General features: G+C 37.6%; 1 protein-coding gene across 19 annotated transcripts in view; it reads left to right on the forward strand.

Moving 5' to 3' along the window:
- The window catches only part of FOXP1 (forkhead box P1), a 1,079,246-nt gene that overhangs the window by 911,357 nt on the left and 152,909 nt on the right, over positions 1–14,980 (forward strand). The window contains exon 1 of one of the 19 annotated variants that reach the window (XM_077451855.1): positions 495–653. The exons of the other annotated variants lie outside the window; for them this stretch is intronic. The gene's annotated coding sequence lies outside the window, so the exon portion shown is untranslated. Of the gene's footprint in view, positions 1–494; positions 654–14,980 lie in introns of those variants that run through there. 19 annotated transcript variants of the gene reach the window in all.

Raw genomic sequence — 14,980 nt, forward strand, 5'->3', positions numbered from 1 at the left:
TTTTCTTTACTCTTTTGTTAGAAGCCCTCTTGTGTGTGTGTGTTTTTTTTTTTTTTTCGGGTCCCATGGCTGTCTGAATTCTCAGCTAAACACACAACAAAAAAAAGAAGCAGAGAAATTCGAGAGCGATCAGTAGTAGAATCCGTCCTCGCTAGCTTGTGTTGTCACGTTTAAAGCCCGGCGTGTGCAACACACTTTTTTGATTCCACGTGCATGCTCTCGCTACTCTGTTTCAAAAGACGTCCCGTTGTAAGAGTGACGGATAAGTCTCATGGATAGATTTGAATAGGGCTCCTCTTTCCTTTCTCTCGCACAGTGTTTTCCGGAGTTTCTGTGTGTTTATTTTTTTTTGTTTCTCTCTTTCTTGACGTACTTCTTGTTGTTAGACTATAGACACTCGTTTTCACTCTCGTATTGAGCTGTCCAGCCCGGTTGTCGAATCCCTCTACTTTTTTCCCCTTTTCTTGGTGTGTGTGTGTGTGTGTCTTGTGACGTACAGGAAGTGCCTGACTCCTTGTGCTGAATTGTGTCGATCAAAATCTTTGGTAACCAGATCTAAATGGAGGTGATTTGGAGTGTCAGGCCAGCAACGTGCCACCAGCACTAGCAGGATTTTATTTGATGAAGGGGAGGGAGTTCTCTGGCACAGGGAGGTAAGTTCACAACGCAGAAGGGACTTTTTATGCCCTTACTTTTCATGCTGTTCACCCTGCAACCTCCACCTTGCCCCTTTTCTTTTTCTTTTTTTTTCTTCTTCTTCAAGTTTGCCTGTGCCTACTCTGGCAGGTGGCTCAGTCTGACAGCTTGAAGTCTCAACAGGGGGAGACGTGCTCTCCGGTGCCTCGGGGGTTAACTTCTCCACTTCCAAACTAACAATGAAGTCATTGAAAAAAACTTGGCTGGGGAGTTTTTTTTTTTCTCTTTTCCTTTTTTCTTCCTTTATGTTTGACTGTGTGTAGCCAGACATCTCAAAGGGTGTTCCGAGAGTTTATATAATTGCCATATGTGTCATTGTAGTTTGAAATTTTGGGGGGATTTTTCTGGTTTTGTGTTCTCAGTGCACTGTGCACACTTGCTCCAGGTGGAGAGTGTTCACTGGCATTGCTAACCATTGTCATTGTTACTGTTCCCTCCTGACCTGGTCTTGAAATTCTTCATTAACTCTTTACTGTTTAAATTCATTTTAGAAAGGTTACAAATGCAATACAACCTTTTTCATTAACTCTTTAAACACCCACTGCAGGCAGCTTTTTATTACTTGATAATGCTCTGGGATTCAAAGGGTTATGTTGTCTACTTCCTGCTGTTGCTTATGTAGAAACTTCATGTAAAGAGTATTGGAAAATCTAGTTAGATTGAAACATAACTTCTTTTAGACAATTGATTTAATATTGACAGTGAGTTTTTTTTTTTTTTTTTTTATTTTAATTACTATATATTTTTTTTAGACTTAAGAATTTATTTTTATTTTTATTTTTTTGCTTCAAGGATGAACTTTTTGCATCCTGGCACTACGAAAGAGATGGGAGACCAGTGCCAGCCTCAACAGCCAGGGAACCTAAACAGCGAGCCGATTGGCCTGACACTTTGTAATCAAACTTGATTTATCGCTCATTAGTAAAGCATTAGGCCTCGCAGGCAAGCCAGTTATTTGTGTAGCGGCCTGTCAAACTGCAGAATGCCAGCTACCTGTCATTCACCAATCGCCAAGAAAGCCAAAGGAAATAAGGGCACGCACAGCACCCACACACAACGGATTCTCGGGTAGGCCCCTAGATGCAAAGTGTTTGGATTTTTTTTTCTTCTAAACAAGTAGCTATAGGGGGTTCCTTTAAAGCGGTGACCAGCCCTTTCAGTCTCTACTGAAAGCCGGATTAGCTTGGCAATTTTTTTTTCTTTTTGTATTTTTTTTCTTTTTTTTTATATATCAGTTTTTTTTACTTTCTTGCTTTCCGAAGCGTCAAGATCTGAGGTTGGTTTTGGCCTCCCCCTGATGATCTAATCTACAAAGGCTTTTACTCTGAACTTGTTGAGACCACAGAAACATAGCTCACTTTAGTATTGAGAGGTATTGTAAAGTTCAAGAATTGCCACTTCAGACTGGTTTTAACTCTGAACGACTTTTGAATATTGTAAATTTATTTATTTATTTTTTTGTTATTTTTTTTTTTTTTTTTTTACTATTATATAAGGAATCGATTAAAATTAGGTTGCTGTGTTGTACAAAATGCTCCCTTTCCTAAAAATAATAATAATTTAGCTGTTTTTTTTTGTGTGATGCCTTTATGATTTGTGTAACTTTTTGGGTATAGTCCGACACAAAAACATTTTTAAAGCTCTTATGCGTGCAGAAAAAGATGTGGCATCTTGCTCTGCTTGTATATAGTTTTTTTTGACGTTTTTTATTTATTGTGGTAAAAAAACAGTGACTACCATTTAAATTGATTTGAAAAAGAAAAACAGGAAAGGAAAACATGTGTCTCATTTGTATTTGAGTTTTCCCTTCATCTAATGTATGCTGGTGATGGTGCGCAATCAACGGTATGATCGCTGTCCTTTTAATCGCCCTGACCCAAGGGAGCTTGCACTCTAGTTTTCTCCAACAGCCCCGTGCTGTAATAAATGGTAGTGATCATTTTAGAACCTTTTTGTATTCTAATTAATAGGGCAAGATTAAATAAAGCGGTCCTCTGATCAAAAGGGTGGCTTATATTTCACTGAGCCCTATCTGGCTGAAGATTCGCTCCATTGGTTGGATTTTGGCTGGGCTGTAAGAGGAATCTCAGTCCAGGCAACAAAAAAACAACACAAGTGTGAAAAGAAAACATCATTTGATGAACTTGTGTCTGCAGTCATGGAAACATGGATCCTTTTCTGTTTTTCCAGCGTATGGAATGAAAACACTCAGCATTGGGGTATATTATTTCCTTCTGAATCTAAGGGATAGGAATTTTTAAACATTGTCATTTTTAAAGCAATAGTATTTCCACTTGTTTTTCTTTCCTTTTTACGAGAGGGGGAAGAAAAAAAAACAGCGAACTGTAGAATTTAACTTCTGTGTCACTTATTGAATAAAATATGTCTATCTATTTTATTTTTATTTTTAACTGTATGTAGAAGAATGATTGGCGGCTGCTTTTTTGGTTGGCACACACAGAACATAAGCAGTGTTAGCAACATCTTTATTATTTAGAGAGGAAGACAAACCAAAGGGGTTGGTTGGAGTGCCCGTGTTACAATACATATATGTATGTGAACTGTCAAAAGTCTCTGGTTTTCTGTGTAGGTCTCATGGTATAATGGTCCATGTCCCCAACATCAGAATCACCAGATAAGCCATTCCTCCCTGCTTTGCATTTTATTTTCAGACTTCCTGTTGTCATCAGTTATCGGACAGACTTTATACATTGGACAGTTTTGTATTTTACATGTGTTTCATGGCTGTTACACCAAATGCTTTATTAATAAGTTCCATAACATATCAGTCTTTATTTTTGGGCTGTATATGATACACTTAAAAGGTAGTTTAAAAACAAAACAAAAACAAAAACCTTAATCAAGGTAAATCCAAAAACCAGTAAAATGAAAATGTCCAATGCACAGTCAAGGGTGCAAAGGATCTTCTTGCAACCTCACTTTGAGGAGTTTTGTTAATAAACCTTCTCGCTCTTGCCTTTAAAGACGGTATTGTAAAGAATCTCATAACTGAGATATTAGGAAAGTTTTCAGCTGTCGTAATCTGTGAATCATGGATGCCGCTTTGACCTCCACGATGGTTCACTTGGTTCTTCTGGTTCCTGGATGCTTTCTGAGGAAGTGCCAGAGAAGTTGACTGAAGCACACTATCGTGGATTTAGAAATCCCTTGATGTATTTGTCTTTAAATATTGGTGGCAAACTTTAGTCATGTCAGTACAAATAATTAAAAAAAACGGATCTATCCCTAGTCAGTTCAGTTAAGTTCAGTTTAATTGAAGAATGAGTAAATATTTGGGTGATAGATGCAAAAAAAAGCGTGTTTTAGAAACGTTGCATTAACTGCTCCATCTATTGAGGCGTTTAAAGGAATCTGTGTGAAAGTGTTCTTTAGCACCCACTGGGTTAAACCCAAACTGACTCATGAAGCCTCTCACTGTTGCATAATCCAGCCGAGCTGGTACAACTGTATATCATCGTTGGCTTAAACACATTAAGCAGAAAGAGGAAGGGCCTGGGATCTGCTTGTTTACACCAGATAGGTGTAGCTCTTGTAATAACAAACAAATGCTAAGTTCCCAGATTCAACTCCATCCGTTGTGTCGAGACTTGGCTTTCTTTCAAATAAAAAAAATGAATAAAAAATTACTAATGGGTTAAAGAGATGAACATATAGCCCAATAAGGAAAGTTAATCACACCAAGATGACTGATGCCTGCTGTAGCATATATAACCTATTTAGAATATACTTTACTACAGGCTCTGTTCTGTTCCCGGGGCTTAATGTCTTGGCTGACATTTTTTTTATTTTTGCCTTGAAATAATTGTAATGTAGACACAATAAATTTGTGGTTTATCGTAATACATTGCACTTGTGTCACCTGTGCCATGTCTGTTGCTGGTGCATAAAAGTTAAACCCAACCCGACGTAAAAAGTTGACATAACGGTCTTGAGATGGAGTGATATGCACAGTTCTACGTGCACGGCAGTGCCCAAAAACAATCTGAAGTTCATTCCATTTACAAATTTAGTCCATTATTAGGTCACTTTAGCATATACAATGGCGTTTCTATATTTGTGTCTTGCAAAAATCCCATCGCCTCCGTGATTGATTTTAATAGGGGTCAGTCTGTTGGAGACCTTATTTAATAATAAAAATGGTATAAACAGTGCCAAGGTGCTTCAGAAAGCTACAGATCCTCAGGCAACGAAAGGTTACAATGCTGCATCTCTCTCCCATCCCAACCGACGAAACAATTTGCACTCCTCGCTTGTGTTTATTTAAAGTTAGGTTCCATTAATACGTCTTAATCTGTAACAAATGTTCTGTTATGCATTGAAAGTTATTGATTTTCCTCTAGTTTGGGAAAATAAATAGAGCCTTTTAGAGGAGGGGAATACACACAACACCTGCACAGCTAGATTGTGGGAAAGTCCTGACACCATCAGTTAAAATTGTTATTGTTTGGTCCAGACTTGGCTGGTTGGGACATAGTTTGTTTGTTTTATGGAGTGCAGACTTGGGTTACTGGAAACTTGTTTTCTTTCCCTAGCGCAGACTTCAATTACTTTTTTATAGGATCTTTTTTTTTTTTTTTTTTTTGTTTCCACCAATTTTTTTTTTCTTTTTTCCTTTTCCTTCTGGTTTCATTAATATTTTTCTAACAGGAGGGATAATACAGACATTACCTCTAAACTGAAGCTGGAGTCTTGTCATCTTTAGCCAGCCCACTTTAACCTTTTGTAATGCACAGTGACCGCTCATGCGTTTGATTCCCCCAGTTCGCGACATGTGCTCCTGGAAAACATGGGCGCAATGAATATCGAGCAACAAACGTAGCTGTCACTCATTAAAGCCGGGAATCGAGGAGAACGAAGCAGACATTGATTGGATGAAGGATAGGACCTGCCTGTTCAACAGTGAACTGAGCTGGGGTTCTTTGAGGTCTATCAAATTCTTAAATCTAAGCCATCGTTGTGCAAATAGCCTAAAATAGGGTAAACTAACAACATCACAAAGGTCGTCATTTGTGATATCTCAAGGGCTTTTTTTTTTCTTCCCTGCCTTGTATTTTCTTATTCTATTTCATGTCTTGACAAAACAAGATGACACAAGACAGAATACATTAAATTTAGATTTTTATCTAACCTGTTACGGTGGCAGCAGTTTAATTTATTTCAGTTTTTTATCGTCCTAGAAGGTGGTTCTTTGTACAATTATTTTAATTGCCAACCCATTTTAAGCAAAAAAAAATCTTTGTCGGTCCCCCGTTGGCCTTGGTTTTTTTTTTAAACCAAGGAATCTAGATATTTTTTTTGAACATTTCTTGACCCTTAACCCCACGGAAGCTTGCTGGTTGAAGTGTCTTTATTAGGAGTAAATCAGTGAATGACAAAATTGTCAGAGAAGCCACTGATATTTCCCCATTAGAATGTAATTTGCACTCTTGTGCTTGCCTGTGATATATAGATGGGGGTGTTTGAAGGAGGTGAGAACAGCCGCCCATCTTAAGCAAACACAAAGTCTCTTAGACTGGCAAAGTTTGGGATATTGAAACCTCACAGTAGGCCAGAGGAAATGTATAGGTAATATAATTTTAACTACAAAAGTATTTTTTCCTCTCTTTTTTCATAGAGACTTGAGGAAAGTCTGGGCCAATGTACTTGGCTTTGATAAATTGCCCCTTTTGCTCTGCAGAACTTAAAAGAGCGAAAGGAGAGGGGGTCAAGAACCCATTTATTAAACCTGCAAATGACATTGCACATTTTCACTATGGCAAAAAAAAAAGAAAAAGGAGAGGGTCATACTATTTTCAGCCAAATCTCTGTAGGGCTTGTGAGAAGGGGAGTGGGGGCTGGGTGGATTATCTATTATTTTTTTGGCTTGGTAATGTAAATGTTTTTCTAATTAACTGAAATGAGCGTACAGCTCTTTGGGTCAGCTGGTAATTTTAGACGAGTCCTCACATTTTCCTTTTGTTGACAGTCGTCTATATTTCCCTACTTACTGACTGTTCCTCGGCCTTTTTCAACCTTACTTTTTTGTGCATTCGAATTTGTCTGCATTCATTTTAATAAACAAATAAACACGCGGTCAATTATAGAGCGCCACATAAAATTTTGTCTCTTTTCCAAACACTAGACGATAATTATAATAATATCTAATGGACTGCTTTATTTCTGAGTTATGGCGACATGCCAGATTATCTAAATGATATTGTTTCATCACTACTTAAATGGTTCAGATGGCCTGAAAAATAATTAAAAAGAAAAAAAATAATAATTGTTGTCTTGGAGTCCAAGGCTGCGGGGTGTTAACAAGGTTTAATTATTCCGAGCTTGCTTATTTTTTGAATGCTGAAATTGGTATTTATTGTTGCTGAGGCAATTAACCTGGCAGGTAAGCGGGGAGCTAGCATTGAATACGAATTGAGAGATAAGATCAGGGGCGTCAGTCACCCCCTGTGAACTGCACGAATGACAAATAACACGATTCTATCTCAACCCAACCTGATCATCGCTGCCTCCCACATAATATCAAATCCTGTTTCTGTAAATGAGAACAATTTTTATTTACATAAAAAGGGCTTTGTGGGAAGGAGCTGAATGACTCGCAGGCAGTTTTATAATTTACATTAATGAATCTTTCCTTGTGGGAAGGTAAGGGAGGGAGACCAAGCAGAGGAGAAAGGAAGGGAAAAAAAAACTCTCTTGTAATATGCAAAATAAATGAGACATTGGGAAATGGGTTTCCTGAAGGATAAAAAAAAAAAAAAAGCAATCCTTGAAATTGGTCCTAAAACTTTTTTGTCATGTTAGTTTATTTTATTTCTGGAGCCAGTAGGTCCACCATAGAGGGTTATGTACAGTCTATATTGTAAGTCAAGATGGCTTATTATTTGTAAATGGAGCTTGGCATGCAACTCCGTGGACTGTTTACTACTTCCCACCTTAAAATAACCAAACCCAAAATCTGCTGCAGTTATTTAGAAAGATGCCATCTACAAAAACATTCTGTAGCAAAGATAATATAAAATATAGTCTCGGAGATTATTGCTTATGACCGAAAAAATTTTTTGCCTCAAAATATTGCGTGTTCCAATGGGTCTGATCACTTACAAATTACTCAAGGTTCAGGTATTCTAAGGACCTATTCCTTACTGCCTGGTTTAAAAGGTATATCTCCATGTTTTAATACATATTGCCAGTCAGCAAGGTGTTAGCTTCACGCTGCTCCACCTATATTTACGCTGTATTGCCTTCTTAGCATCTCCTTTCCCTGATCATTTCCACACCTGAAATTAGTTGACATACAGCTTTAAATGTATTGGATATCTGAATCCAGGGCTTGTGTTCACTTATCCAAATAGTTGTTTCTATGGGCCTATCTAGTGGTTACCTAGTGAGTCTGGTTGAAAAAAGACACAAATCCATCTAGCTCAACCAATGAAAGAAAAAATAAATAAATATCCTAATAAAAAAAAAAATCATGCACTCCTATGTACACAATCCTATACCCAATCCGGAGGAAGGCAAAAAAATCCAGCAAAGCATGAACCAATCCCCCCCCCCATTCTCCAAGAGGCAACCCAATATTCTCTGGATCAGCTTTACCTATAAAGTTAGTCTTTCACAAAGAACTGTGGTTCAGCATCCAATCAGAACTCTTTCATCATCTCAAACATGACAACTTTGCAAATTCTGTTTTTCTTATTTTTATTTGTTTTATGGCATTCACTCACACCACTGCAAGGCTTCCATTTCGGTTTTTCCTCATGTCTAGACACCTACAAGCAATCATACCATTCGAATGGCCGCTATCCCGACTTTCCTTCTTCTTTTAGAGAAGCTAATTTGCATGATGCTCAAAACGTCAGCAACTTGTCATACAAGCAATCCCTTTGGCTGTACATTTTACGCTTTGTGAGCAGATAAGTAGATTAAAGATTTGTTGATTGCTTTTATGGGAAGTTTCCTAGTTATGAGATTCTAAGGAATCTGAAGAATAATTACTTTGCTAATTTAAATAATAGTCTGTTTGGCTTTTCTGTGTTTTACGGTTGCATGTCCAGTGATGTCATTCTCTTTAATTGTGCTGCGAGTATGGATTCTAGTTCAGTCATGTGACTGTAGTTTTCCTACTATGCTCTGTAGTGATTGGCAGGCATGTAGTGACGCCATAACCGGTCTGTGCATTTCTAGTGATGTAAATGGAAAAAAAACAAAAAAAAGCCTTAGAGATACAAAAATAGGGATAGTAATTGACACAAGTCAAACACAGATGAAGTAGTTAAGTAACTTCACTTGCCTTTAGATATACCTTAGCTTTAGGTTGGCCTGGGAGCCCCAAAACCAGATGTGCTCCATTATCCAACCTCAGTTAATGAAGAGGAGTAAACTCAGACACTTCATTATTGGTCAGTAGGACTGACCAGCAACACAATGGGCCAATAAAAAAGTGGGGGAGGGGGCAGGTCAAGCTTATCTGCTGTTCCTACATTTATTTTGCATAAGGGTGCTTCCCAGGGAGTTCCACAAGAGTTCTAGAGGTGTGTTCCAGCAGGTCTAGCTATGTGCAAGTAACTGTTCTTACCTTTATTTGCTTTAATAATAATTTTGTAGGTTTACAAAAGTCATGCTTCTGCTAACAACTGATACCAGTTATTTAAGTAAATTAATTTTCACTGGCCTGTAACAAAGAGTTGACAATATTTGAGGTTAGGTGCAACCTAAAATAATTTGAATCTGTTTATTTTTATATTTTTTTATTTATAAAAAGATTTATACTTCTTTTTTAATGAAGAAATTTGAGGATATATCCCTACTCTGCGTTTCTATTACAAGGTTAACTTTTTGTCCTGAAGCTTCCACACTTTTGCAACCCTCTTGGTGTCCAAGCGTTTAGGGTTGGCATTGCAGATCTGCAAAGACAGCCTTTTGGGAAGGAATTATCCGTGTTATTTGGGAACTGCTATCTGCTCTGATTTTTTCCCCCAGTTGTGCGATATTTTCATTTGTCTAACTGCTTGCAGGTCTGCATTCTGAATTTGCCGTTCAGCGTGCGTTTCATTGTTGAGAGATTGTGAACAGGCAGCTGCTGGTTTCTTGCATTGAGCAGCTGTGAATTGAGATGAAACAGGAAAAAAAAAAAACGTCCCTTTTTTTTTTCTCCCCAAAGTCTGCGCTCTGTGTGGAGGGGTCTGCAGAGGATTCTAGACGGTTTTTAAAATAAAGTTTTAGTTTTGAATGAGTACATTCAGAATGGGAGTCGTAAATATGAGAGGGATGTACTTAAGAAGTTGGCGTGACTGTTTTAAATACTATTGATTTAAACCACTGAGTAGATTTTATGAATCAAAGTGTAATTTTCAGTGCTTGGCTGTATTTCTCTACAATAAACCACTCTCTCTAGTGTGCTCTTAGCTGCTGTAGAGATGCTCGGCTCAGAATTAAATGATGGTAGTTACAGTGATCAATAGGTTAAGACCAGGACAATCACTCTTGCCGCTAATGACCTCGGTAGTAATGGGTAATAAAGTGTGGCCTATTATTTCCTAGCGCTGAGGCTGCTTGGCCTTTGAGTCTTTTTCACCGCTAAGGACTAACGGCTTGAAGAGAAGTTTGGTGAAGCTTCCTAGGTTCTTCGGTATAACCATTGCAAGTGTAGAGGCAACAGACAGGTCATGTTTTTACACACACATGCATAGGACATATGGGTTTTGTCAAAAATAATTCTTCCCTACTATTATGGAGCAATATGTTTGCTAAAGAACTGTGTGCCATAAGCAATTTCCTTTGCTTTAATAACTTGCCTTGCCCTTTTTCATCCTTTGGGGCATCTCTGTGCTACTGATCTGCTGAAGCCTCTTTACCACCACTGTTGTCTGCATGCATTCCAGGAATGGCATTTTTCCAGGGTAGGTTTCTGATGATGGCAACAGTAGACCATGCCTGTGTAACGTGTCTTGAAACAGTCACTTGTTTCTATTGAAAGCCCATGTGGCAGGCTGACAGCACCGCCAACGCAACTAGGAGACACTCTTTATCACTCTATAACAGGAAGTAACTGAACAAGGACCTTGATGACAGGATCAATAGGTATTATTATGATGAAAAGTGCAGGTTAAAAATATAAAATAAGAATCCTCTTTTGAAATTACATTACCATGTTAAAGGTTATATCAGATTTTAGAGACTGGGTTTAAATATACTTCAAGTGATGCTACACATTTGATCATTGGTATCAAATACCATCAATTTGAAAAGCATGTTGGAAAATCTCTTTCAGATTAGATGCTTCCTATTGAGAAAAAAGGATAAAACATTCAACACCTCTGAAGATTGCACTGTGACGTGACTGGAACGCCAACCATTATTCTATATGAGACATATGTCTCTATATGGCCACACCATACATTCATTGTGTCTACATCTGATACTCTGATTATGTTCATTCTCTTCATTCTGCACTATGAGATGTTGAATAAGCTTATGAGTTTGCTATAGATAGAAAACAATGGTGGATCTGATGACATTTTCCAATTTTTTTGTTTGCCTTACAGCATCATACATTTTTTTTTCTTTTTTTTAGAGTCTTAAGGTTTACAAAAAACAGGCCCCATCCTTTATGTTATGGATTGTAGCTGTATATTGTATACAATTACACAGCTGGATACAATTGTACAGTTGCATACAATTTACGACTTTATACTGTTGTAAAATTTCAGTATAATTGTATATTTAGGAACAGTGTATTGGAGTTTGCTCGTACACGTTGGCTTGGTTGTAGGCTTTGGCTTGCTGTATGACCTTCCCCATCTTTGACACTCAAGGGAGTATTAGCTGAATTACAGGTACACTTTGGGGTGAAAACGGGTTCTTCTGAGGTCAGAAGAGATTGTTCCTCTGGGAGAGATTTTCCAGCTTGTTGGGAAGTCTCTGAGCAATTTTGCCAACCCTTCCTGAGGGAAGAAAGTAGTAAACTATGCATATTCTACTTCAGCCCATCAGGCTAGTCGTGCTAGTAATGGTAATGGGTCCCAGTGTAATCAAGGACAGGCAAATGTCTGCCTGCCTGTTGTTCTCAGGTTAACCCTTACCTTGTCTACAGCCACCCATAGGTATAAAAATGCATGAAGCACTTTCAAGGTCCATTCACACCTTCTGGACTGCACTGAGTGGCCTTGCCCAATGCAGTCCCAGCACATAAACACGCCAACTTCCCTTTAGTCCGGTGAGTTGAGTTCATGCAATGCTCTGTAGTGGTGTGCGCTGATAAAAGTAGGACATGCTGCATTTTTACGCAGAGCAGCATGTTGCATTGGAATGTGCTGGCGTGCATAAAGATGAATGCAGTGTCATTTGCTGACAATTTAATGAAGTTGAAAAAATAAATAAACAGCGCAGTGCGTCATTACAGTGCATTGGCACTGCTCCCGTCACAGCGCACATCAGTGGCTGAATTTCCCAGCTCCAAATCTAACACCAATCGTGTTGGATTTGAAGCTGGAAAATAGGAGTCTTTGGTTAATGCTAGATTTCCATTATATAAACGTGTGTTAGAAGGTCTGTAATGATGACGGTGCACAGAACAGCATTTTGTAGTTTTCACAGCCACCAATGACAAATTGCATTTTAGTAGTCTGATGATGCTGGATGGTGAGGCGATGAGTTTTGATTGGTTATCTTGATTTACGGCCATCTTTGCACTATGATGAAACCAAAAAGCCTCTATTATTATTCAGTGGGGTTGGTTTACTAAAGGCAAATAGACTGATCACTTTGCAAATGCAATTGCACTCTGCCAGGAAATTTTCCCCAGAGCTTAATGAGGGAGGTGAAGCCCTGTTGACTTCTATCATCCAATCATGTGCAAGCAAAAATGTTTTTTTTTTTCTTTTGTTTTCCCTTGTGCATAACTGTGTAATCTTTGCAAAGTGAAATTTCACCGCATTCACTAAGCTCTAGGGAAAACTTCATTTGCAAAGTGAACAGACTATTTGCATATAGTAAAGCAACCCCAGTATGTATTAACGGCACCTTGCCCCTTTTTCGCTTAGCGTGCTGACTGATTCACTAGCTCTATATTTGTGTTGAACACAGTCCATATTTTAGGGGGTAAATAAAATAAAAAAATTAAAAAAATAAAATCTCTGTGATACATTTATAGGTAGACTTCCACTGTTTGTTTAATAAAACAGCAACGAAAAAAGTAAATTAGACCTCAAGGAAAAGTAAACTTGTATTGTGATCTAATGATTCCGGTATTAACCCAGATGAGTGATCTAGGCCGGTAAAGTGTATTTATTGAATGCCTTGTTATATTATGAAAGCAATGCAGAACGGAATAGAGCGAATTAATGGGATTACACCTCTCCGCTTCTGATGACGGAGCTCTCGGAGGATTTGCCACAGTGCCAGTTGGTTGATACTCTTGAATCAAACGGCTTCGCACAGTGTAGTAACATCACATCAGGGACTTTGCATTGAAACGCCGCCAATGGTAGAAGGAGCTGGGTGTCCAGAATTTCTTTCTATTTTTTTTTTTTTCTCCTTTTTCACTCATCTTAGGCTGCAGTGCCATCGTGACTTACTCATCACCCCATTCCATTATAAGGAAAATGAAAATCCTTTTGTAACCCACACACTCGCAGGGGGGTTGGTGGGGGGGAAAAAAAAAAGTGGATTTATGCAACAATGCGAGGAATATGTCGTTACTATGTATCTGACCTTCAAGAACCATTTTAAGTTAATCAAAATTAGTGATGCTGAGAAATAAGGACATCAGTGCATAATGACTGTGAAATTAGGAGAGAGCTCACTATGCAAATGACGGAAGAATGTGAGTGAAAAAAGGCAAGATAAACTGCATATTAAGGCATTATGTTACATAAAATTAATGCAGCATCGCTGGCTTTTGCTTACAGCTTATTGGAAAGCTTTTTATGTGATTTTTTTTTTCACCCCCTTTTTATTTAGTTTTAAATGATGCCATTGGATTCATATCTCTATTTATTGTTTCTTATATTGGAAACTATTAAAATCCTTAAACAAAAGTCTTTATATCTATATGTGTTAAAACAGAATTTGCGTTCTAAAACCTGGTTGTAGTGTACAGCGAATTTACGCTTTCCTGCTTCCTCTGTCTAGTAATACTGTATACATCTGTATTGCTCTATCTAGGTGGTCACCTATAATATAAATGGTGCTTTATCTCACCGGTGTACATAAATTAATTACACCTTTCTATTACTCGATACCAATATATTATATACACATCTTTCAGTGGCCCGCTTTTCCACTCTCATTCTCTAGCCGGATGTTGGGGATTGGGGATTATAAATTTCGGTCTTTATAATATTCCCTGGTGTTCAGTAGTATTTATTCATCTGTACCCCAAAATGCTCTCGTCTGCATTGTAGCTCTAGTAATAAATAATAATGAATAATGAATCAAGTTAGCATTAAAAATAAGTAGTTGCATGGCATTGTAATGAAGGCGGTTTAGCTAGTTATCTATCTTTCTATCTATCATCTGTGTATGTGTGTGTGTATGTGTGTGTGTGCATATGTGTGTATATATATATATATATTAGTATATGTGTGTGTATATGTATATGTATGTATATATATATATATATATACAGTATATGTGTATGTATGTATGTATATGTATGTATGTGTATATATATATATATATATATATATATATATATATATATATATATATATATATATATATATTAGTGCATAAATGCAGAAGGGCTGAAGCAAGCCCAAAACACCTTATGTATATACATCTTATACTATTCAGCTGAATTGAGAATAAGCGGTATTAATGAAGGTCATCAATACATTTGGAGAGCTGTAACCTGCAACTTAAATTTTTATTTATTTATATAATTGGGATGGTTTGAATGAGTCCCATTTTGCGAGCACCTGATTGATTGATTGTGAGTGTTGCCCACCAGCAGAAACATAAATAGCAACAACTATACAACAAAGACACTATTTAACATACTAAAAAACTAAGGTGCATATAGTTACTATTTGTTCTTATCGAAAGCTATTAATTTTTTTTTACATCTAAAATTCCCCAAGAAAAAAAAAAAAGTCTCTGGCGCACTTGCAAATTAAGCACAAGTGCCGTGATTATTTTGAATAGGTAAATTACATTCTTGGAGGCTCGCAGGATTGGTGGCATTGTCATTAGCTAGCCGCTGCAATACAATTTGTGTAACCTTGTCCAAGACAGCCTGTCATTTTAATGTCAGTGTTTTTATCTG

Source organism: Lithobates pipiens, unplaced genomic scaffold (genome assembly GCF_037356315.1).
Source record: "Lithobates pipiens isolate NorthernLeopardFrog02 unplaced genomic scaffold, aLitPip1_a1.2 Scaffold_23, whole genome shotgun sequence".
Taxonomy (NCBI): Eukaryota; Metazoa; Chordata; class Amphibia; order Anura; family Ranidae; genus Lithobates; species Lithobates pipiens.